At 41.0% G+C, this 26353-nt stretch overlaps 1 long non-coding RNA gene across 2 annotated transcripts; it reads left to right on the forward strand.

Moving 5' to 3' along the window:
• The first annotated feature begins 1072 nt into the window (after positions 1-1072).
• LOC146441271 (uncharacterized) lies at positions 1073-26353 on the forward strand. 2 transcript variants are annotated; one of them, XR_014849838.1, is made up of 3 exons: positions 1073-1482; positions 18419-18543; positions 25939-26353. It is a non-coding gene; the product is annotated as an uncharacterized LOC146441271 (long non-coding RNA). The 2 variants fall into 2 exon arrangements; XR_014849837.1 differs by lacking the exon at positions 1073-1482 and adding an exon at positions 18151-18222.

Below are 26353 nucleotides of genomic sequence, written 5' to 3' on the forward strand. Positions count from 1 at the left end.
AATTGTCATTTGTTCGCTGTGGAGATTTACAGGGATAAAAACAAATCATCAAGGCCAACATTCACCACAATCATATAATATGATCTTTAGTCTCCTGTTAGTTTCTAGTATCTTCTTAGCTGTCTCAATTTGATTTCAGGCTACTAACACTCACGTTGTCATATGTTTTCAGGAGAAAGGCCTTAACGATGCTTCAAAGGAAAGCTTAGCTGAAACAACTGATATAAGGAGACAATGCAAGGATCTTCCAAGTGCATGAGTTAATTGTTATACTTCTGCAAAGAGCATTTTAAAATTGATGTGTGTCATGTTACCCTAAGAGGCGTTTCCTGCCCAGTAGAGTTCCTGCTTCATTTATTTCAGTTCCCTAAATCAGCCCTGAAACATTGCTTTCTCTGAAGTCCCTGTGTGGAAGCTTTTGGAAAAGCCTGCTGCAACTGGTGCTGCTCTCATGGGCACCAGGAAAGTGCAAATTGCCTGTGACTGCACCAGGACAGGCCACCAGCTCTGGCTGCTGAGCATCACTGCTGTCTGATGGAAACAACAGTTGGTGGCAAAACCAGAAACAAAAGGTTTGGTGCTTTCTGTAGTGGTTTGGTGATCTAAGGAAGTGGCTGCTGGGAGCAAAGGGATAGATTTTTTTCCAGTTTGTTCGCATACACTTATCAACAGAAATTGCACTGGATTTAATAGCATTGCAGAGACTATACTCTCAAGATTCTGTCTGATAGTGCTGATACTGGCAAAGCATCCACTGACTTTCATTTTTCAAAATTTTACTTGACCTTTACTTTTCAACAGAATTTTTTCTGTTCTCTGAATTTGGGCTCTAGGTGGCACAGCTCCATCTGCTCAGACCAAAAGTTCTTGGAAAACCAGCAGTTTGCCTCTGTTACCACTCTCTCCACACATTTTTGTCCATGTGAGCAGATTTAAATACTTTGGTTTTGGACATGCAGGCCTCTGATAGATGTATAAACACTTCTCTTGGTGTCTTCTTCTGATAATGTGTTCCACATTTCTTTCTGCCATCAAAGAGACATATTTTTTTAGGTTCTGCAAAGGTTCAGGCATGAATTAGCACAGAATTCTTTTTGTTGTTCAGCCCTGAATACTTAAGTCCAGATCTACAGGGGGAAATCCAGAGCAGAAGTAGATTGTACAGTTACATAAAGTCTTTTTTGAAAGTTGAATTTCTACATCTTTCATGTGATGTATCACACAGGCACATAGTGGTTTTCTGTCTAATCCTGCTTGGCTGTCCCTGGTTATGCTCTGGAGGAAGCCTGCCTGCTGCTCCATAAAGAAATGAAGGCACAGTGGGAAGACTTGCTGCTGCCCCTGCTTTGATCCTGCCAGGATAAGCTGTTGAACACTGTGAACTGAAGTCTGACACTAAGCCAGGCTGCAAAGCAATGTAGATTGAGCTACTGTTCCCTCTGCTCTACTGCCTCTATCCATCAGTTCTGTCTTGTCCTGCAGGTAAGATCTCCAGGTCAGAGCCCCTATCTTTGTCCTGTGCAGGTGAAATACCAAGCATGGTGACTCTCTGTGACCAGAGGACTGATACATCAATGTAATGAGTAATTTAGTAGTGGTAGCAATGAGTAAATAGTGGATCCAGCTACTCAAACAACTTGTTTGGTTTTTTGACCTCTAAGTATTTCTGTCCTCCTGATGACATTTTCCCTTTTCATGTGCTTTGTTGTTACTACTGAAGTACCTTCATCTTGCTCATATTCTTTGTACCAGAGCGAAATGTTATGTCAATCAGTGCTATGTCTCTGTGAGCATTTTATGAAATTAATGCTAAGCATATGAGTTGAGGAATGGGCCTTGGGGCATCAGTTCAATCCTGAAAAACATGCAAGATTATTTTCCCCTGATCTTAGTTGCAATTGTTCCTTAAACCATTGGTTTATCAAAGAAGCCAGTTTTACCAGCTTGAAATATGTTTCAGAAATACCTGGGTAAATGTCTAGCTGGTGATTTCCCGTCTCTATCCCTAGATGTCACTGGAAGACAGCATATGCTGAAAATAGTGACACTGAAGCCAGGAGAAATTACTGTAGAGCTTAGACAGGGCAATGTGGAAGTCACAATTTGTAAAATTTCCAGGTGGTTGCAGGCATGACCCATGTGAAACTGTTCCCCAAATTTCCTCTGTGTGAGAGGTAGAAGATCTGAAAATCTGTCCTTAGATTTATCCCTTCCTTATGGTGGCTATACATCACTGATGACTCCTAGCTCAGTGCAGGAATACCACAGAGCCCTGTGCAAGAGGTGTGAGGAGGAGTCCCAGAGCGCCACTTCAGAGAGAAGAAAGAAATCTACTGGGAGAGGCAGGAAACGACAGCTTTGGCTACATAACAGGTGAAAGTGAGCTCGCGGCAAAGTGCCCCAGAAAGAGGCAGACTTGCCTTAGTGCATTTCCAGAGTTTACACCAGCTAGTGCTGTCCCTTCTCAGACAGCAAGCCAGTGCTGGGGGGTGAATCATCAGTAAATTATTTGCTTTGGGGGCTTAAACAGTCACTCCTTGTCCACTTAGTTCTCTGCAGGCTGAGAGAAGGGATGGTCTTGGGTCTGGTGGAATGAGGTGGAGAGGAAGGGCTCAGTGCGCATGTATATGGAGGGAATGAGAGTTACTGCATGTCAGACCCAGCTGTCTACGGGAAAAAGTTGTGAGGATCCAGCCATTCAAAGCCATTCAAAAACACAGGAGAACTGAAAGGAAGAACCTTTAGGAACCAGAAGTTTTTACAGATGAGGGTCCTCTCCAGTTCCACTCCACACTGGCTGGTGCCATAAGGGTGTTTGAGCGGATCTGGATAGGGACAATGTCTGGGGACCTGCTCCCTTCCCACGGCTGTAAGAGTTGAAAGCAGCCCATTAGAGATGGGCTCCTCAAATGCTTCCAGCCATGTGAATTTCAGTGGAAATTTTTTTTCATGAAAGGAGGCTGAAACCAGTTTTTAACATCTATAGGATCAAAACTATAACTGACTTTTATTAAAACTCTTACAGAACAGAAAAATGCTCTGATTTGGTGAATACTCCTAGGACTTTTGCTAAGAAAGGATAAAAGTTGTCACCACGTGATCTTTAAGGGAGTCAATTCCTTCCTGAGCTGAAATTGTACAAAGTGTAAAGTGTATTCAGCGCTTGATTCAAATGTTGTTATGAGTCAGAAGCAGACTTTCTCTTGACCTTAACAGGATTCAGGTAGATGAAGGAAGCTTTGTAAAACTGAACTTTCCTTTTGTATTTTAACCTTTTTTATTATTCTTATCATTATTAGGAGTGAAGAATCAGGTACAGTACAATGACTTACAAGAATATGTGATTAGAAAGTATGCTGTGCCCACAAGACCAGAGTTTCTGAAACTCTGGAGCCACTTATATATGATTGGAGTTGACTTGCATCAAGTGAGAACCTGGTTCATGGGCATGTGATTGCTGTCAATGCCAAGATACAGCCCCAGAGAAATGTGATGCTAATTGGAAACCTGTTTTCCTAAAATAATGTATGTCTTTCTGGTTAAAACAGGGATGTGTTCCCTGTCTTTGCAGAGGCATGCAGGAGCATAAGCCAGGCTCAGTGATGGAAGAAAACAAATTGGCCTTTCACCAGCACCTGACAGAGAAACTTGGTTAGTTCAATCCCCCAGAACAGAGGGTGCACTCACTGAAAGTAATGTCCTACCCTGCAGCTCTAAGGGCTCTTTCCTGCCCAAGGCCCTGACTGATCTCACCGTTAGTAAGACCTCAAATCACAAGTAGCATGCATAAATAGCTTGGGTCCAGCAGCCTCCCTGCTACCATCCTTGCAGCTGCATTGCAGAACAACCTCTAATCCCAAATGTGGCCTAACATCTTCAACTCACATGTGGAGGGACTTGCTGGTACTCTGTGGGGAGTGTCCCATATAAATACATACATACATACATATAGGCATACATAGCATTTCCTGCAACATAAGATGCTACTGAATGATTTTTTTCCCCTGATATTGTGGCATACTGGTTCTGTTAAGAATAGCTACATGGAAAGTTCCAGCTGCTGGTGGAAATATTAGCCCTGAAGAAAAGGGACTTGTTGAGATGCCTTATTGCCTCTTCTTTTTAGGGCTTGTAGAGTGGTTCAGGTCATTCTGCATTATGTCGGTTGCAGATGTGGCTATTGTAGCCTAGTGCATGCTGTGATCCCATGGACACTTAGTTCCATGGAATAATGACAGCTGCCTCATCACAGCCAGCAGGCAGCACCTCATTGTTCCTGGGCCAGGAGCACTGACCTCTCTATCAAAAAGTGCTGAAAATCATAACTTGAAAAGAGAAAAAGGAGAGGAGAGCAGCCTACAGCAGCAAAATGTCACTGAGCTCACACCAGTGAATCAGTGAATCCCACCAGCATTCAGCCTGGTCTTCAGAAACAGCGGTCATTTCAGGTGAGTGGCTTCACAGTAGCATTTAACTTCATATACATTATTTGAAGTATGCCACGTTTGATAGAGATTTAAGAGTCAGATGGCCTTATGTGATCAGGGTGGTCCAGTCCCCATATCTTACTGTACAGGCGCAGCAGGCTAACTCAGGCATTTAAATGTACCTAAGTGCTACAAAGCAATCTGCAGCTGAGGCTGCTCTCACTTGTGCAGAGCTCAGATGAAGCCTAAAGGGGTTTTCTAATTTTGTGTAAGAAAACACATGAAGAGAAAGTTTTAGGTTTAGCTGTTCCCCCTAAAGTTGTACATGTAAGGAAGAATCTGGTTGAGCTACTTCAGAGAGAAAAAAGGTGGTCTATCAATAATGCCAGGAAACTGAAGCTGTGGTTTTGTGACAGGAAGATCTACTAATGATCATTAGTAAGAAGAAATTAAACTGTGTGTTGCTTCTATTAAGAATAAACATGCTAGTTACAGCACTAGGAGTTACCCCACAGACCAGGAGCCCATGCTTAGTAGATGCTGTACAACATTACAAGACAGTGCCTGCTCCTCTGCAAATGACTTGAACAGTCAGCATCATTTGTGGGTGTAAGAACAGAATTTCAGAACCACCAGGTTTGATGGTATAGGGCTTACATGATCCCCAGCTGCCTCCAAATGTGAATTGTGAGGTGGCAAAGTAAACATAGACAAAATCCTGATCAGGAGTGAGTCCCCTCCCACTGACTTCACTGGTGGCTATGCACACCCAGGCATGGATGCAACCCACATGGCCAGCCAGCTGCTGCTGCATCACCTTTGGGAGCTGCCAATATTATTTAAGAACAGGCTCCAGTGAGTCTCTTAGGTGCCTGAGTGCCTATTGATTCCTGGGGGACTGTAAGCACCTAAATATATTTCTCTATTTGACCCAAAGCTTCCCTAATCCTCTCATTGCCTTCCCTTTCAGGAAATCAAATGAGTGGAACCAGTTTGTTTGTTTGGGAAGCAAAGAGATTCCCTCTCCGGAGGAAGAAATGACATGCAGATGTGCTATTCAGTTCTGGGACATATTGATTACAAGATACAGAATCCCAAGCCAAATAGTTTGCAGGTCAAATAGATTAGAGTATAATCCTTACCAATTTCATTCCTGGTCTAGATTAAAGCTGTAAATATAACTTGAGCATTGCAACTGCTGCAAGCAACAACTCCTCATAAAACTTAGAGACCAAGCCCATCAGTCTAGATACCAGAAAACCATTTGGAATTACATTTATACAGATTGTCTTGGGTCAGTTTAATCGAAGTACCGCCCTTTTAAATGTGTGGGCTCAGTTTGTTACTTTATCAATATAAGTATTTTGTGTAAGCTCCCTCTCTCATTGCCAAAGACAGAAAGATACTTTAATGCTTCCTATAAGAGGTGGGCTTGGTCATGCACAGAAAGTGTGGATCTCTTACCTTCTGGGCAAGATCTGGCTGGTTTCAACTTGTTAACAGAGATTCCCACCAAAGAGACCAGCTGTTACCTGGGCTCTGCAGCTCTCCTGAGGTCAGGAGCAGAATGATGGAGCCCAGCTTGTGGCTGACTTTGACACCAACAGACCTGGTGAGCAGGTATCCTGAAAAGGAGTCTGTCCTTTAGGAGAAGCTATAATGCTGGAAAGCACAGATACCAGGATCAATTGCTCTTTTGGAGTCTATCCACTGAATTCCAGAAGATGCCATCTGTCAATCATTTTACAGTCATTTCTTTTGAATGCAAAATAGAGAGTAAAGGTTTCCGAATTGGACCCACAGCTGGGAATAACACAGTTTTCTCCTGACTGAAGAACTGGACTGTTTTGTATTGCATAATAGAAAGGTTGTTCTGAGGACTGTGGCATTGCTTTTAATTAAATGTTGATGATTGAGACCCAGCTGGAAATTGATTCCTTGATCAGCTCTTTTTAAAGTAAAGAAATTAGATCTGGCAGTTGTTTGGATGAAAAATTGAGGTTTCATGGGACTGGTAGCTGTTCTGGAGGCACAGAATGGAGTTCTTCTGGGGGTTAGATCTGAAAGTCATAAATTGTTTAGATTTTTGAGCAAATATATTTTACAAAAGAACCAGATATGTTTAATAACCCAGATTGGCAGGGCCTAGAGTGATTTCAAAGGTACCTTTGCATTTTATCATATTACCAAGATTCCCTTCCTTTCTTTACCAGTATGAGGTATCTCTCTCCAGCATGCTCACAGTGTCCTCTTTTCTTCCCAGAAACAGCAGTGTTATTTGGCATTTTTTCTGCTGAAATACAATGTGCATCAGGTCACCTTTTTCAGCTCCTCTGACTCCTTGCTGTCTTCTTCAAACCTTTATCCTGTCCCTCCAGCCCCTTTTCAGTAGGAAAGGCAGAGTGCAGAAGTGACTTCCCAACAGTGCCATGGTGTTGCACCAGGATCTGAAATTCAGACTTATGGATTCAGGCAAAGGGATGGCCCTACACGTCTGCAGGAGACTTCTCCTAAGGAACCATGGAGCTAGAAGAAAACGTGGAGGGTTGACATTTTCCTATTGCTGGAGGGAGAGCATCAAGCTGGGTGATAGAAGAGGGGGGAGGGAATGGGCTGATCAGCTCTGTCTATCATACAAAATTAATGATTGCTGAACCAAAAAATATACCTCTCTTCAGCATTAACAAAATAGTTCATTGTAGACAAAACCAATCTCTCTGCCCACCCTCACCAAAGAAACCAAATAACACTAATCATCTTGCAGAGCATGAAATTTCATTGGAACTAATTGTTTAATATCTATTTCTGTTTTACTTAGTTGTAAGCCACTTTTCCCAGAGGTGAGTAACTGAAGAGCTATTGGTAGTTTAGCAATAATATTTAATGAACAGAGAAATGATCTGCCATTAGGAGGAGTAGCTGGTCTCTGCATATTAACCTTGTGAGCTGGTTAGTGAGAAAAGAAAATATGTTATGGCATGGGCCTGCAGCTTTCAGTTTTCAGCTCCTGGGCTGAAGTCACATCTACCATGGCCAAGCCAGGCTTTCTGAGAAACATTGCCTGGGTCTGTCAGGCTAATGACCAAATCAGGTTCCTTTTTGGTGGTTTCTCTGTCCAAGCATTAAAGCATTACTCTACTTCTTAGTTCTCCTGAGAATGCCGTGAAAGTTACTGCTCACCTGGGATTTTAGCTTCATTGTTGATAATGTATGTTTAATCACAGGGAAAACAAGTGTTTGTGAGGTTACCATGCCCTTAAAAGCAATATCCTGGAAGAGACCAGAGGCATTTTAACACAGGATAAACTCAGCAGTGGCTGAAGCTGATGAAGTTACCATTATGGGGTTATTTCCAGGTAAAATCCATAGTGCTTTGTCACCACTGCAGTGACACAAGGAGAATAATATCAGGCAATGGTGAATGTAAAAGTTTACATCCCCATATAGTATTTGATTTACTGACTAACAGGGGAGATGGCAGAAGGGGTGAACACAAAGGGAGTATTAATGATATTGATGCTGCTGGTGCAGTTTGTGGTCCCTGTTATGTATAGAGAGAGGCTGATATAATTTTCAGCTCCCCTCCTGAAAAGTAGTTTTTGGAAAAATATGAGTGAATAATTGCTTTAGAAAAGCAAAACCTCTACAAAGAACCCAGCATGACAAGAGGAACCTCCAGAATTTTTTTTTCTGGCATTAAATAGAGCTTTTTCTCATGCTTTCTCATGGGCTGAAGTGCTGGCAGCTTTCATTTCAATGCCCAAAGAATGAAAAACCACCTCAACTGTAGGTTCGTTAATACAAAAGAGAGAGAAGATTAAATCTGGAAGGGGAACTGAATGACCTAGTTCTAGGCCTTCACAATGAACACCTTTGGTCTTTTATCTGCACAATAAGTGAACTTTTCTACAATACACTAAATAAAATAGTTGGTCTGGCAAGAGGGAAGAAATATGATGGTAGAAAAATGGCCATTAGAAGAATGGGCTTCAGCTCCACCAGTAAACCCAACAGTAAATACCCAGTCAACATACATGAAAAAGGTGAGCCTGCAATGAGTGCAATCCAACAACCTCAGTTTTTGTCCATTTAACTGAAATCCAGATTCTATTTTAGAGTGATGGATGTGGTAAAAACACACATTAAAAACTATTTTAGATCCACTTGGGCACTAAATATTAATTTCTACAAATAGTGTTGGCTGTGGTGGTGGTCTGTTGCCACATTTCTTCAGTCTAATATTCATGCCAGTGTTTAGTGCAGCTTCCTTTTGATGTGGTTCAATTTCTGTAGCTTTGTGCTCTATCAGTTACAGCTAAGTAAAATTAGACTGCAATTTAGTTATAACACAATTAGCAGTTCTGGTCAATTAGAATGCAGTTAAGTGCTGTGCATAGCCATTATGGTAGAAAGCAGTGCTGAAATAAGGACTTGGAGTCTCAAGTTAAAGGACACTGCTATGCCTGTGCAGTCCCCTCCAGGCACTTTGAATTCAGCACATGTAAGATACAGACATAATCCTTCTCTGCCATTTTCCAGGATGAGAGGTACCTGAGTCCATTTCTCCCTTTTGCCAAAGACCAGGGCTTTGTGGTCTGTGACCCACTGTCCTTGATGGCTGTACCAGATGGAATCTTCCCCTTTCACTCCAAATCTGGCTGATGAGACTAGGCCAGGATCTCTCCTTCATGTTGCCCCGTTGACTGTGTAACCCAGAAGCCATCACGGAGTTTGTACCACATGGCCATGGCCCCTCAACCTTCTCCCACAGGACCTTTGGGTATGAGACCTCCTCCAGTGGCTGGGACAGTGCAGCAGAGTTAGTTTGCTGCTACAAGGTGGACTCCCAAAACAGCCACCCACATCCAGTGATGGATGAGCCTCTCCCAGTCCCTCTCCCAGATGCTCCTAGGTGCCAGTATGTATCAGCTGGCAAGTATCAGCTGCTGGATCCAGGAAGTATTAGAATTGAGTGCTGGATCCAGTGTCTGAGCAAACACAGTTAGTACGTTTTCTCTTTTGCCCCTGCAGCTCTAGCCAGCAGTCACAGGGGACACTGGCACTTGTGGGACCCTTGGGCTACAGGATGATGCTGAGATGAGCTGACTTGGGAAGGACTTAGCTGGGAAGTTCCTGCAACAGGACAGGCTACTGGTTACAAACCAGGAGTCCTGCTGTGGGTAAGCAGGTGAAGGAGAATCCATGCTCCAATTGAATTAGTCTAAAACATTGTACCAGCAGGAGGTTGTGCAGTCTGGGCAGACATTAGGTGGCACTAAAAACTGCACTTTTCAGGGGCTCGTTCTATTAGAAATAGGATTAAGACCTGCCACTGCTTACAGGTTACCAGGAAGCACCCTGTACAACTGGAAATTATTAGCACAGTAAAACAATTACTTAAGGCACCTTCATAGACTATTTGCTCAAACAGGTTCATTTTCATTAGGCCTCTGGTACAACTTAATGAAAGAACTGTGAGTGTATTTTAAAGTGGTCACTGATCACTGGTGGTAAATTGCTGCAGATACACGGTATAGCTTGTGGATGTCCTCAGATTTTACATGGCAGGGCTCCTGGTGCAGGCACCTCTGGAACTCTAAGGGTTTTGAAATATCCCTGTGGCACTGAATAAAAGAGGTGCTTATTGAATTGCTTTCACAGTTGTGAATCATGATGGTAGCTGGTCCAGTAATATTACTGTAGGGCCCACTGACTGAAGCTTAACTGAGACTTTGCAAAAAGAAATACTCAACCAAGAGGAAGAGATATGCATTGCATGCTTTGCCTTGTAAATGGGGAAGGGCTTCTGAGCAGATAAAGCAAATCTTTTAATATCTTATAAGCCATTTGTTCACTGAGCCACGTCAGAGCTAACAAAACTAAATGTCAAATCACAGTTTAATTGCAATGCTGGTAAGCCTCATGGTGGCTCTTAGTGTTTGGTTTGTTTGGTCTCTTTCAAAGTCAAAACAGCTTGTAAAATTAATCAAGTATAGGAGCTTTTGATTCTTTTATTTACCTGGTTTTGCTCTTAAATAAGTGGTTTACTCATTCTGCTTGAATGAATGAATTATTGAATTAATGTAAATCCCTTGCCCAAGAACCTGACAGAGTCCATTTGAAAAGTAGAGCTGGACAAGGGCTTCCAAGTGGTTGCTGTGAGTGGGGAGGTTTTGCTCAGCCCAGGCAATGTAATCTACTCTCCCAAGTACCTGACGAGAATCTCAGGTCAGGCTAATTTAAGGACTGTGGTTGTGGATGGAATGTTTAGAGGCACCTCATATGACTGAACCCTTTTCACTCTCACAAGCTTGCCCTGGCAGAAGGGTTACATATTCTTTGCGTACAAAGGTGTTGCATAATGGTTTTGTGATTTTGTTCACCTCTGGCAGTTTGCTTTCTGTAATTCTTCAGCATGAGTTTCAAACTGTCTGTTCATGTTTAGGAGAGCATTTTCTGGTAAACAGCACAAGTGGAAGAGGCAGTGGAACACTGAGATGCTGCTGTTTTCTAGCAAACTATGCCCTGGAAGTTTGTTACTGGTGCATTCAGGATCTGTTCAGGGCTGAGAAAAGCCTTTAGCTGTCTGCCCCTTAGGGAATTAGATGGAAATGAGAGAACTCTCAATCTTTGCAAATCAAACCTTGAAGTCTTTCCAAACACTCTGAGCCTGGCTTTTCACAGGAGGCTGCCCAGACAATGCAGTCTTGGAAACTCACTTTTATTCCACCTCAGCAGTCCTGTAGTGGGTAGCCAGAACAACCAGATGTGAACCAGATGTGACACGGCTGGTGCAACATCCCATGGGAAACACAGGTGGGTGACAACAAACAGGGACCTGCAGGCTCCACTGCCCTTCACTGTGGGGCTCTGGAGGCCTCTGTGAAAATTGTCTGCTTGAACTCTATTTCAGTGAGAGTAATGATGAGGTTTGTGTCAGTCTACATATTAATGAGGCATGCAATTATTGTCAGTAATCACTCAACATTATATATACAGATAGTGTTGGCTCTCATGTCGGAGAGCTCTAAAGTGAACATATGTGTCTTCTAATTTTATTCAGCCAAGCAGACTCTTAGCTCACATGAAATCTCTCAGGAGAAATCCTTAAATTTAACATACTGTCTTCTATCACTGAGGTGATGGTCAATTTAAGGTGTGTGTGATGTTATATTTTTCCCTCAAGTATCCATTTAAAACATCTTTAAGTAGAAATTAGTTTTCTGCGTTAATAGTTTCAAGCAGCAGCTTCAACTACAAATCTTCCTTTCTCATCCAGACCTGTCCCTGTACAGCAGAAAGCTGCATCAGTATCTTTATGTACTGCAGCAGGCCAGCTAGGATAAATGAGTGCATCTATGGGAATGAACTAACCATAAAATTTTAATGTTACTGAAATATGTACGAACCGCAGGAAGCAAAAATAATGACAATTTGTCATCATAGCTGTCCTGACATTGTTTTGCACAATTAGTATTACTTTTATCTATACTTTCCTGTTAATGTGACCCTTCTGATAACAACTGCACATTAGGGGCAATGTAAGCAGAGAATAAGAGCTAGTTCCTGCTCTGAAGGAAGGAAAAGAAGGGGTCCAGAGAAAGGCACTCAACTTGCAGCAGAAGGCTGTGAAATGAGCCACTAATAATGAAACTACTTAGGATTAAGGGCTCACACTGAGGTATCTTTGGCTTGCTTCAGTGTTTTCCTTTTAAGTCCATATTATCATGGCAGGCATTTAAAAATACATGCACACAATAGAAAGGCTGAAGAGGCCTTCCCTCTGTGAGTTGTGTTGAGACAAATATGTCTTCCTTTGTTTGGATGTGCACAGTAGCTACTTGGTGCACTTTGATATAGATAGTTTTAAGTGGCTCTTTCCGAAGGGTCACAACAGAACATGAATTTAGGTGGCCACATTGATTCATTGCCAGCTTCCAGTGAGATAATGTATGAAGCGAACATGAAAATCAATAAGACAAGCAAAATAAAATAGCTTGAGATAAGCAAGGGGAGACTGAAGAAATCAATGCCATCCAGCTACTGTGAGGGTGAAACAGAGTCCATAAGAGATCATATTAAATTCCTAAGTCAAATATTTCAACTACTGGTCTGTAACATCACCTGTGACAATAACTGTAACACAGTACATTCACATGATTGTAGTGAAATTCTCCAGACAACCAGTGAGCTTTTCATCCTACAAACTATCACAGTAAGTTTATGGCTGTGCCAGGGTGTGTTTTCCAGAATAACCTTTATATGTTTAATATAGGGAGATTTATTGATAGGAGATCAAATATTAACCTGCATTTCATGACCTGGAAAAAATACACCATGTTAGGAGTAAAGACATTGACTATTACCTGATTGCTGGTTGTGAGTGTGCACAGATACATAAATAAATAAAAAGATTATACAGCAAGGTCCTCTGATTGAAAGTGATTATTAATTTCATTCAGGCCACTTGCTCAGAATTTTTGGAAAGACTGTATTGTCAGCAGGAAAACAGACTGAATGTTTTCCTTCTCCACTTTTTTTTGCATAGTTTCTTACTTTTATAAGTAGACAGCTTGACACTGAGAGAGTGAAGGCTTTTATTTCTTTTCCCACCTAGAACTGTCATACAGTTTATTATCAACATCTGATATTAAATGCATAATGCAGATTGTATTTTTCACAGTATTTCCCCAATGACCATGGGGTCTCCCTCTCATTCAAAATTTTTGGGTCACATCACTGAATAGTGATTATTAGATTTCATTATATTCTGTTTGCATTTTGAAACCTCTCTTTAAACACTCTTTGGACAAATGAGACATTTTGAGACATGGTTGAGCTTAGCTCAAGAACTATGATGTGTATGCAAAGGTGTTGTATTACCATTAAAAAAAGTATTTCTTCAGGAGGCAACAGAGGCAACAAAGGTCTGTTCCACAGCCCAGTGAAACAGCCTGGCTGCTAAAGCCAGAGTGACCCTTGCACCAGCTGCCCAGGATGCCTGCAGCTGTAGGGCTGAGATGATTTACTAGCACTGTAAAGAAGATGGAGAAATTTGCCTTTTTCCAAGCATTTGCTAGTGAAGGGAATTCCTGAGAATATAAGAATTTTCTGCATAGGTCTGCCACTAATTTTTGCGGCTTTTTTGTTAGCTTTTTACAGTTTCTCAAATAAGTGAACCTTCATTTCTTCTGCCTTTTTACTCATCATCATCATCCGTCCTTTGGCATCTGTCAACCACTCCAACCTTGGGTTTAACAGCTGAAACTAATAAAATGTCCTAAAACCCTAGGGGTTATCTTACTAGAGCTTTGCAGCAGCAGAAAAACCAAACTCCTAATGTGTATTATTTTCTTCTCCTGAACTCTGCAGACTCACAGTTTACACCTGATTTATTTCTAATATCACTTGCTGCTAGTGTTTTTCCCTTCCACTGGGATATAGCTGACACTTTTCCCACAGAAATGTATTAGCATATATTTTTCTACACTGAGCAATGTTTCAGTACCTAGATGTAACACTGCCATAACAGCTCCCCCTCTGTGTTGCCTTTGCTCCAAGCATCAGAGAGACTACTACCTGTTTATGCTGAGGTTCCCATCTGGAGATCTATCCAAATTCTCTTTGAAGTTTGCCTTTTGAAACTTAGAAGAAGCCAAGCTAGACCGGTGACTCTGTAGCAAAGGCTGAGTTGCCTTCTGTTGAGTATACAATGTGAAGTATTGGAACATATAATCACTTGTCTTTGTGTATCATTTCTTGTGTTTCTCCTATTCTTCATTTACTTAACTGTTTGCATGCTTATGACTCATTTACTTTCTAAGGAAAAGAAAAACATCCTGACAACATTGACTTGCTTCTTTCCTGGGGCAGGTTTGCTAAGCTTCCCTGCACTCCCATCTTGGGGGAGTCTAAATACAAGAATTAGTCTGGTGATGTGACCCAGCTCAGAACACCAAACTGGAATTTGCACCCTTAAGTGTACAGTTACCAGTACTGCTGTTCCCAAATGCAATATCTTCATTTTCAGAAAAATACACAAAATTATGTCCCAGCTAGATTTTGTTTTTCAATGAGGAGATCATAATATTTACAGAATATACCTTATGAAAATTTTGCGCTACATAATAACCTTTGTGAATAACTGGATTGTACTTTAAACTGAACTTTTTCAATAAAATTTCTCCAGGCAACCAGTTTTCATTTTTAAGGCCTCAGTGAAGGTATTTGTGAGGAATTCATTACTGTTACAGATTTGGCACCTTATTCATCTGTGTTAGAATGCTCTTTCTCTGTGTCCAATATTATCTGAAGTATTTCCAAATATTGCCATCAAATTGTCTTCCTGTAGTCATAGAGAGAGTAAAACTGCCTTTTCGTATACAGAGATAAAAATAATAATTTATCTAAGCAAGAGTAAAGCACCAGCCATTCCAAATAGCTCATTTAAGTAGATTTTCTTTCTTCCATTGCCTAAATAATGCAATTCCTCACATTTTCGTTGCTGTAAACACAGCTGCATGCCAGTGTTACTGCATTCACTTCAGCTGCATTACTCTGATGTGATGCAACCCAATGATGGGACAGCACTTGCACTGTGAGACATGAGGAAAAAATGGGAGTGTTTCACCTGCAAAAGCACTAATTTAGCAGCAGAGCTGAAAAGTGGCATTTACAGAAAATTTAAACAGACTCCTTCTTTGGAGAAAGTGCATCTTTGTCTGTGTGTCTTGACTAAACTTATCTCACAGTGACATTTGTAATTCTACCTATTCTAGATTTAGCATGAGAACATATGAAAGCCAGTTAATCTTGTCTTTTTTTCTCTTCCTTGGGAAAGTAAGACAAATGAAAAATTTGCCTGTCTGTTCTATACACCGGAAGCCACCTATCTGTGACTTGCTATTTGCAGTCTCCCATCTCATGCTGGCAATCTTCAGGAAGAGAGCCAAGTCAGAAACCAGCTCTTATTTCTATCACAGCAAAAGAAGACATCACTCCCATCCTTCTCCTCCTTCACCTCTGCATCATGCACCAGAAATTAAGAGGATGTCAGGAGTGAGTCAGTGTTCCCAACTCTGCAAAAGTTACCCTTTCCAGAATATCCTTTGAGTGTAACTGTCCTGTTAGCTACTGGCAGAAAATAATGCATTGGCCTTAAAATAAATCATCTCTCAACCTATCCCCACGCACACATATGCTCTGCAGTTTCCTACATCTTGCTGGGGATTACAATACTGCAAGAAGAGCTGTGACAGAGCAGAGCCAAAACCCTTGGGGCTTTCAGTCCAATCAGCAAGACAGATAGAGGTAGAAATGGAAGCAACAGCATCCAAAGTCTAATGTGCCCATGAAGGTCAGAAAAGCCTCTGTTAATGGCTTTCTTGCTTGCCAGAAAGGACCTTGTAAGAATGTGACTCTGCAATGAGGTTCTTGAGTATTCTGACAGAATGATTTCCTGTCTTGATTGAGGAGGAGGCTTAATCCGGAATCACACAGATATGTTTTTACAGGGTGGAACAGGCGCTCCTGTAAGTTCGACACAGGCCATGACTGAAAGGTTATTTACTTTCATTCTCTTTCCACAGATGTAGTGTTTTCACCTTCCACAAACATACCTTAGTTCTTTAATTTAATTTCAAACAGCACAGAGAAGTGATTTCTTTGAGGCTTCTTCTGTGCAGAGCAGAAGAGGCATCACTAGTCAAGGTTAGGACTGTGCATCATGATTTTTTTTGCTCCTCTGACTCAGGTACAATATACTTTAGGCCTTCAGCTCCTATGGCCTGTATTGCTCTTTTGCTACTTGCAGGCTTTCCCATGGTGTGAACACCTCATGCTTAAGATGGGCAGCACTTCATGGCTACCCATCAGTGCCACGGAAGGAGACAAGTGTGCCTTCAAAAAAAATACTGTTTTTGGGCTAAAGGAAATTTCCTGCTGCAGTAAAAATGGGCCTCACTTAGTTACCTGTGATGGGCCAGGCTGTTTTACATCAGCAAAAAAATTAGGAACCAAGGACAAAGCAGCCTTAGGAAAAGAGATGTGGGAGGTCATCACTCCTGTTTTGCCAGTAACACTGTCAGGTTTAGAGCTCTGTTTAGGTGGGGGCACTCTGATCGTACCAGCTTAACTGGAAGCTAGAAGGCTCCATATTCAATTGTATCAGATCTACACAATGTTTGCTACTCCTTGGGGAAGCTCTTCACACAAAACTCCTGCTGCCTTTTCAGACACCTCTGTGTGTTTTCTGGGATGTCCTTGGCAATCAGAAGGCTCCAGACCTTGAGCATTCATAAGCTTTTCATAATTTCATTAAACATTCATTACCTCTTTAGTCATCAATGTGCATTTTCTACAGTTCTTTGTCCTACTCTGTGCTTCATTTTAGAGTAATAAGGTTTTTTGAAATACTCTCTTTTGGAAGCTTTTTGTTGCATTTTTTTTCTTCCAGAAGAGGGAAGGAAGGCAAGAAAATAAAGGCAGAGATACACAGGAGCCATTTAGCAGGGATGCTTTGCACAACTTTATTAGTAAAAATGGTGAGAAATAAGGAGGAAGATAGGGAAGGCATTGTTGAGACATACCTTGGATGTGGTGTTAACTGTGATGTAAAAACTGTTGTCTTGTCCCTTGGTGAAAGCAAGAGGATGTATATCCTTCAGCAGAGCCTGCCAGCTTGTTCAATCCACTCGCCATCTCACAGTGGGGAGGCAAAGGCTTGGCAACAAGCAAGAAACTCCTGTGATTTTGTCTGCTGCTCAGCAGTTGTGGATGTCCATCTTGCTTCAAAGGGAAATTAAAGCAGCTCCTTCCTGTGGGATCTGATCCTGTGTCCCCCCAGGCTCACTTTCATGTGGTATTCAGCAGCTTTGCCAACTGTACAGCTTTTGTGAGGCCACACCATCAGCACTGAGAAGCAGAGCACAAAGTAAACCACAGAGAGCAGGTTGGAGAACTTTTAGCACTCAATTCTTATCCTTAAAATTATTCCTGTTCAGAAAATAAAGTTCTGCACATACCTTGTATACACACTATGTTAAGACACCTCTGATCAGGTATAATTTAATTGCTCCTACAATAGAGCTGTGTGCAGGCTACCTTGCTCTTTCCAGGAAATATCAGCCAGTGAGGAGGTGGAGCAGGCTAGAATTCTCTCTGCTCAGCCCAATCCCACCAGTACCCCTTGTGCATCAGGTCCATTTAGGCAAGTTTGAGCAGACTGTGGTGCCTCTTCTGGCCTTTTGTGAGGGTGAAGAGTCCAAAAACTGCATGCAGGCAAATGTGTAAGGACAACAACCCCTCCTAAGGAGTCCTAGGAAAGAAATGCTGTTCTGAAAAGAGATAAAAGTACATTATATAAAAAATGGCATTGCTCTTGAATTTTCCCTTCTCTTTGTGAAACTGTCTCTTATTTTCCAAAGAGGAAATACAGTCCTTAAATTAGATCTCACAGGGATGCTGGCTCCAGAATTGTGAAAATTAATACACAAGCAATTAAATTTGAAAACAAAAAAATCCCAACAATGAATCAGGAAAGAAGTCACTGACATTAAAACCAGAGTTATGCAAATTAAGTCATAAACACTCAGCCAAATTTAGGAAATTTTTTGATCTTTAATTCACTTCACTCTGCCATCAGAATCCTTCTTGCCTATTTTCCCTCAGGATAAAAGTCCATCATCAAATAATGGATGCATAAAACCCTCTTTTTATTTCTTCCTCTAAATAAAACTCTTTATGGGAAATACTGGAGAGGAGCAAAAATTAAGGATGAAAAGAAACTACAGTGATGGTAAGTGACAAACAAAGCCATGGCTTGACAAATTAATTTCATTCTCTGAATTACACTGATCATATTTGCAGGGTCATAATATGCATCTTTGTTTTGGACTTCTGGAAAGTCCTACTCATAGAGAAAGGAGTAAAATACAGAGTCCATTTGATGTGAAGTACTCTGAGTTTTGATTTACTTGCTTTCTTATACCCAGCTGGACTCTTGCAATACTAGCCTGCAGAATCAGTAAAGCCATCACTGTGCCATTAACAGACAAACCCTCTGAAGCCACACCATCCATGGGAAAGTGGAGTCACTCAAGAGCAGAAAGGCCTTCAGGTAACTCAGCAAAATTTGTTGTATCAAATCAAGGGAGAACTGCAACTGTTCAGGGTGGCTGGTGGACTATGAAATTTTTACTTTGGCTATATTAATGTTGTGTATTTTTATTGATCCACCCAAACACTTCAAGTGATCAATACACGTGATACCACACTGCTCAGTACTGGGATTGCCCTGCTCTGAGTAGGCCTTCATGGCTTCCAGGTAAGGCGTTCCCTTCTCCCTGAGAAGGGATTAAAACAGTGTCAGACTGATTGGTATTTTAAAAAGTCCTGGCCCACAGAGATGTTCACAATTATCTAGAAAATATATCCACAGCTGTTAGTGTAGGTAGCTAGTTAGAAACATGGAAAGATAAAGTTAAGTAGGTGTAGACTAGAAGAAGCCACAAAAAGCTTTTGCAGTAATCTTGGTTCAGTTTGCCATGGGTATGTGTTATGACACAACCAGATCCTTGGCATGACATGTAATGGGTTCAGCAGCTTTTGTTTTTGCAGCCAGTTGATTCCTCAGGACGTAGTGGTGGAGAAAGGGAACTGCTGTCTCTATGGCAATATTGCACTACGCAAAGCAGAGCTGTAGTTGTTCATTTTAGCTCCAGGAAGATCTCTATATATTTTAGCAGCTCAGCTGTAATTAAAAATAGTAATTGATAGAGGATTAAAGGCTGTATCATTAAAAATTACTTGACCTTACCACTACAGATTATCAGATTACTGAAGATAAGTAGGCACTTTCCAATAAGACTCTTTTACTCTTCCAGATTATTCTTGACAGCTCCTGTAATGAAAATGTCAAGATAGCTGTGTCAAATGCCCTTGAACTAACAAGGCACATTATCATGTTTGCAAATTGTTGCCAAATTACACTCATCAAAGGGGTATTTTACTCCACTGATTGTTCCCCTCGGAGTAATACATAACTAAAACTCTAGAGATAGATGTCCTTGTGCAGTGGCATTTTTGTCATGCTGTCAAATCCCATTCATCTTCCTTTGGTTCATCTGTGCTTCTAAAATACCTGCAGTATTACTTGCCTTTCTGTACTATTATGTATTATACTTGTCTAACACATATTATCTATGCAAGCTGTAGACCTTGAAAGTGGCATTAGAATTAACAGGTCCTTTGTAGGGGGGATGAAGATTCTATTGTCATTAATTATACAAAGAGATTAATTAAAGAACTTCTGAAAGAAATGGTTTAAGAGATTCTTCAAAGTGCTTGAATGTAAGGAGTCCTGCATTAGAAACAGACTGATTGTGGTAGACCAGAACAGTATCTGTGGAGTTAGGGTTTGTATTTTTTACCATTTCTAAGCATTGCATACATAACAAGCATAGCCAATTAATAACATTTTCACAGTCTGTCTTCTGACACAGACAGATAGATAGATAGATAGCTGCATAACAAAATTTATATCCATATTTTTATAGAATTCCTATGTCAATTGCATAGAAATTTCAAAAAAATATATGTAGATAGTAGTTATACATATTACTTAAAGCCCTACTTTGGCATCTGAGATTTCTATGAACACCTCAGTTTTCATATTAAAAACATTCATAGCCCCTGAGATCAGGAAAAGAACATCCTCTTTCTCTTCCGTTTTTATTTCCCCCTTTTATTTTTCCCCAAAAAAATAAAGATGAGAAAATAGAATACAAATAAAAGAATAAAATTTCTTTTCCATTTCATATTTCATAATCTGTAAATCGATCTCACTTTGTCAGTAAACTCAGTATGCACAACTAGTCTCGGCAGCAGAGATTTTGCTGTTTACACTGCGTCATCTCTTCAGCTTTTAGCAAGGAACAAACCCAAAGTAAGCACTATAATGCTGATAAGTGGAACGGGAAGAAGCACAACATGCTTTTTTATCTAGAGCAAAGTGGAAGGGGTGCTGGGGCTCAGAGACACAGACTAGAACAGAAAAATACACTATTTGAAATGCCCTGCTAGGAAACTTCCTTTAAGAAACGAAAACGTCACTTTTCCTAGTTAATCTGACCTTCGGAAGGAAGGTGAAACTTTCTTCAGAGATGAAGTTGACATCAGTAGGGAATAGGAGGGTTGAGCTCCTTTTGTCAGTTTTCTTTCCTGTGTGCAATGTAGCTTTAGAGGCTTCCCTTAAGAAACTAGAGTTTTAAATTGCCTTCCTGTGCCAAATTTTGGATTCAAGAAAGCAGATGCATCATTTCACAAGTATGAACTTTATAACAGTGAGGGTCTGGATGTGGGGCCCTAATGACACAACAAATATGTGGAGAACCTTATATGAACCTGGGGAAAAAAGTACAAGGAGGTACAGGCACCATAAGTTCATAAAAATAATTCCTAAATTCATTCCAATTTGCCTTCTTATTCTGAAAGTTCGGAGCATGGAGAAACAATATAGCTGCTGCAGTATTCCAAGATATATCTATTTTCTCCCTGAAATTTATGTCCCAGATTTGCCATACAATCCCTAAGAAAAAATGTAAATGGTGATTATCAGAGGCAGCATGTAACCAGGAAGCAATTTTATTCAGGAAAAAATCAAGGACAGGTTGTACTGTCTTGCCTCATGTGGTGTGCATCTACATCAAGGAGATGCTTGACTGCCTGGGTTTCACAGCTCTTAACACCTCCATGGTAGCAGGAACCCAAAACCAGTTCTGATTCATAAAACACAACCAAAACTGTAAGGAGAAGCTGCACTGGCCTTTTTTTTCTCTAGGAGCTCTTCACTTCAAGTGAGACAATTCAGGTAGGTTAGTGGGGAACCTGGGATCACCTCCTTCCACAGTGCACACTGCGTTCCAATATATTGAGAGAGCTACAGTGCCTTCTCTTCCTGCAGGTTACAGATCTGCAGAGATTCAACACAGAGAAAAATGAAAGATGCAAGCGGCACTCTTTGCTGGCACTGTCAGAAATGTTGGGGGTTTTTATTAACCTTATATCAATCCTAATGAATGCAAAATTTGAAATAAATGGGAATACAGAAATCACCATTTCAGCTTGATGTGTGGGGTCTCTGATAAGCAGCCTTTTGTGAAACCCTGCCATTCACTTCCTGAATAACTGCTATTTTACAGCACTTTCAAGAGCTGGCTTTTATAAACCATTTCTTATCATTATCCACTTATATTTTTCCTGTACTTAAAGCACCAAAGAATGCACTCATTCTATTGTCCCTGCATCCACTCTGCCAGCATCCCAGCAGCACACAGCATGCATATGTATATTAACCAAGTGGAAAATTCCACTGAATGGGAGCTTTCATAGTACTCTTCCATGCTTACACCAGTTTCTATAAGACAGAGGAGAGGAGCTATTCACTTTAAATACAGCAGTTTGCCAAGTGCATTTATCATTCACTTATCCCTGCCCTCCTTCCATATTCTGTGGGAAAGCCACATGTGAAGATGGGCAGGACTCCCGTTTGATGTGTGCCCATGTGTGTGAATTAAGAGCCCTGGTTTACTCCCTGACACCTACTGTCCAAGGGCTGATTTATCTTCCTCTCTCAGTTACAACTGTAAGAAATTACTTCCCCCCTCCTTAGCCTGCTTACCTCGTCCTTCCTGCCACTAACAAATCATCTGATCTCACCCTAACTCCCAGGAGTCACTGTAAGCCACCAAACACTGACAGATAAAAGTGAGCTGTTTGGCTGGAAAGGGAGCAGCTCAGACTTAGCAAATCCCCAAGGAACGGATCATTGTGGTAGCGATGGAGATGCAGAGCAGCTATCAGCTGGGATGGACAGGCACCATGTCCTACAGGCCCAGCCACAGGGAAGTTGAGAGCACTCATGGACGCAGGTGTGTTCTTGCTGTCCCCACAGAGCTGACATTGATTTTGATTTTAAGGACTTGAGGAAGTTCCACACCTGAGGAGGAAAAAAAGCAGTAAGTGAATCCTGTTAGAGAAACATTAGGGTCATTGAGAAGTGTATTCAAACATCTAGAAATACTGATGTTATGTTACTCTGCAGAAGTGTGACAGGATCCTTCTGAGCACATGCACAGCAATGTGAGCTTGAATGTTCTGTTTGCCGGCGATTGCTCTGCAGGGTTCCTGTCCTACATAAGCAGCTGCTTTAGTACTGAACCCAGGCTGAAGAATAAGAGGAAGGGATTGCAAGTCCATTAAATACACTACACAGTAGGCATAGCAATGCCTATTAAAAGCTTCTTCATTCCCCTTCTCTCAGTACTGATCCAAGCAAAATGTGTGCTTATAAAACCAATTAACAGTAGAAGGAGCTACCAAGTGCATGAAAATAAGTTGCTTAAAAATCCTGCTGCTGAAGAGACACAAGCTGGGTGCAGCTCTGTGCTGTGATTACACACAAGGACACAAGATGATGCCTGACTTAACTGATGGGCAGCTGCAACAGAACATAATCCCTACAGGAAATAAGTACACTCAGCCAATTCCATTCCATACCCCAGTCAATGCAGATGGAAGCAGTAAGGCAAGCAAGTGCCATGGCAAGCACAGAGCCTGAAGATTAATAGCTACACAGTAATAACAGCTATAAATCCAATCTAGCATCTGCCAATCCAATCTGTCATTATCTTGAACCCTTTGAGCCCCACACTTTATACCAAGAAGGGCTGTTGGGGTTTAATCCCAGCTAGCAACTAAATACCACATCCCTGCTGGGATGGATCAGGGAATCAGAAGAGTAAAAGGGAGAAAACTCATGGGATGAAATAAAAACAGTTTAACGTGTAAAGCAGTACCCGCACATACAAGTGAAGTAAAACAAGAATTTCATTCACCTATTCCCAATGCAGGCAGGTGTTCAGCCACCTCCAAGAAAGCATGACTCCATCACAAGTAATGGGTACTTGGGAAGACAAAAGCCATCACTCCAAATGTCACCCTTTCCTTCTTCTCCCCCACTTTATATGCTTAGCATGATGCCACGTGGCATCTAAAAGCCTCTTCACTTTTCATGAGCATGGGAAAGATGTGTGAGGCTACAGTACTGGCAACAGAGAAGGATCTAGAAGAACGCTTTTAAACTGATGTACCAGAAAAACACTAAGAAAAAACCCAAGCACCAGTGAATCTGTAGCAAATGGGAATCAGGAAAGTGATGAATTTGCCACTATTATTTATGAAGATGATTATCATTTCTATGTATTATTTTTATTTTCACTACAAGGCTGTACTTCATGAACAGCAGCTGAGTGTTTTTTTGATTGTGTGAAGACTGCATGATCCTCTGATACAATCTGTGTAGTGAATTCATGTCATTCCTATGTATCATGTTATCAGCCTGTTTCACTAAAGCTCAGCCTAGCTTTGGTGAAAAGCACATTTTTAATGTAACAATGCGGGGAAAGCCACTTGCCTTGCAGTCTGGCCTTCTCCCTAAGCTCTTACATAACCACAAGGTAAAGAAATGCTCTCTGACAATTTTCTTATATCGTCTCACTATATATTCCTGGCTCAAAATAATTACTGTGTGACCCATATCATCACCCCCATAGCTGCAGTATTTCTGACTAGGTTTGACACTCAGCTGCAGAGCATCACTTTTTCCCCATCCTTTTTCAACAATGTGAAAATGGAATCTGGATTAATCAAACCCTGCTGCTCACCACCTGCAGCACTTGCAATTTCCAGCTTTCAAGGCAACAGGAAAGGCTCATCAGGGCATGGTAACAATACAATTGCTTCGAACCAAGGGCACAAATACTGGCCATGTAAAAATGGAAACATGATCACAGGAACAGGGAGGCTGCTTCTTCTGAAATGAATTCAAGGCTAAATACCATCCCCTTGTAATTACTTATGAAATTACTGACTGGGAACAGATGTGGGACAGATCAAGGCTGAATGCCCAGAAATGCAGCTATTGCTCTGCTGGGTCCAGTTTACAGGAAAACATATGGAAAGCACATATTACCAGTGCCACCTGCTACTCAGAGGACCTGACAACTGACAGAGCTAAAAGGGCAAGCTAAGAGTGAAACCAGCCCAACAACTCTAAATCTTTCTGCTTTTCTTTAATGTTTTGCATACATGTTAGCTGTAGTTATAATGGAGCTTTGTCACTTTTCTCTAATCCACCGGAAGAAAAAATAGATGCATAAAAAGTATTAGGAGAGCTTCTTCAAGTCACAAATTTCCAATTTATGAAGCAAGTCCTGAGCTTCACTTGAACAGATGAGTTCATTGTCTGTAATCATTACAGCAAATGAGGGAGAAGTAAGCCCATTCTACACAAGCTTCTAGGTGATCAAAAATGTTCCCCACAAAAATCAGGTGAAACTTAAACTCTTAGAAGTTTCTAAGAAACTTAAAACCCAAAGAAAAACATGGTATAGGGAAACAGATAAAAACTTCAATTTTGCAAATTTCAAGTTCAAAACACTTTTTGAAATACCCTACTTTTCAAGATTAAAACCTTTTGCTTTGGAAAAACAGCAGTTTTTACATTTTAGCAATTATGCAGTGAAACACACAAGGGTGTTGAATCTCATTAGTTTTTAAAGCTTTAATAGGAAATTTATTTCAGTGGATGCCTCCTTAAAGTAGGTTTTGGTTACTACAGATTGGCCCTTCCAAATAAAATGTCATAAAAACATTTCCCATCTCTACATACAATTTCAAAACAGAATTCATCACAAGTGCCTAGTTGTAGAAGGAAGAAAAATTTAACTGAGTTTTGTATAACTCTTCTAAAACACCTACATTTGTTTAGATGCGCCTGAAAATTGGATTTCAGGTAGGTGATGGGAATACTGAACTTCAGTAAAGCAGACAGGTGGTGCCTACTGCTGCACCCTGTAACAAAACTTGACTGTTTCTGGTTTCTGAGTGACAGGTTGTTCAGTATTGAGTGGGATCCTAACAAGCTTCGCAACTGATGGCATGTCTGGAGAATGAGCTTTGTTTTCACTCTGACTAATCTGAAGGGAAACGTCCCAGAATGGCCCTCTCAGTTATCAGCTCCAAATGCTGTGCCTCTGCTCTTCTCAGCCAGTTACTTAACGAGGATGTGCTCCCTCAACTTTATTTTTTTCAATCAGTTAGTCAGTATTAGGGAAATATTTCCTTATTCCCCAAAATCTTGAACACTGGAGAAATTAATTTTTGCCTCTTAGGAAAAAACTTCCTCTTTCCTGCTTCTCTCTTCCCCTCTCTTGCCCTTTCTCTTTTTGTACTGTGTAATGTAAGCTTTCCCTCATTGCATCCACACACAAAAGAGATGAGAATCTCTTGCACAGCATCTTCACAGATCTCAGAAGCTCTAAGCTAATTTACGCTAGTTAAAATTCTAGCTCTGATGGATGATAAAACTCCTCCCTAAATTTAACAACAAACATCCTTAGGACTTAAAAATGAAATTACATTTGGCATTGAATAAATATCTTTCTTCTGACAGTGTACTAACAGGAAACAGCAGGAGATCACAAGAGTTTATCTCAGCCAATGGAAAAAGTAAGAAAAAGTCTGAGCTGACGTTTCTCTCCAGCACATGCCCACAGACACACGCTTGTGCTTACGCACAGACACTGGGACTCGCTTTTCGTAACAGAAGGATCTCACCCGAGACGTGCGTATGAAAGCTCTACAGACCTGCAGTTCCAGGGCAAACGTATTTCTGCATGGATGTGCCTTGCAGCATTTTCAAAGATTTCATTACTTTCAGCCAAGTACAAAAAGAATATTACACATTTGATATTTGTGATACGTGGTGTCACCTGTTACAGCAAGTGCACTTCAAGCAGTGATTACAGATGCAACCATCTCCTCTAGGGTTTAATGTTCTCATCCACAGCATTAAAAAATGTATCAAA

The sequence above is a fragment of the Lichenostomus cassidix genome, chromosome 2 (genome assembly GCF_008360975.1).
Source record: "Lichenostomus cassidix isolate B80296 chromosome 2, HeHo_3.0, whole genome shotgun sequence".
Classification (NCBI taxonomy): Eukaryota; Metazoa; Chordata; class Aves; order Passeriformes; family Meliphagidae; genus Lichenostomus; species Lichenostomus cassidix.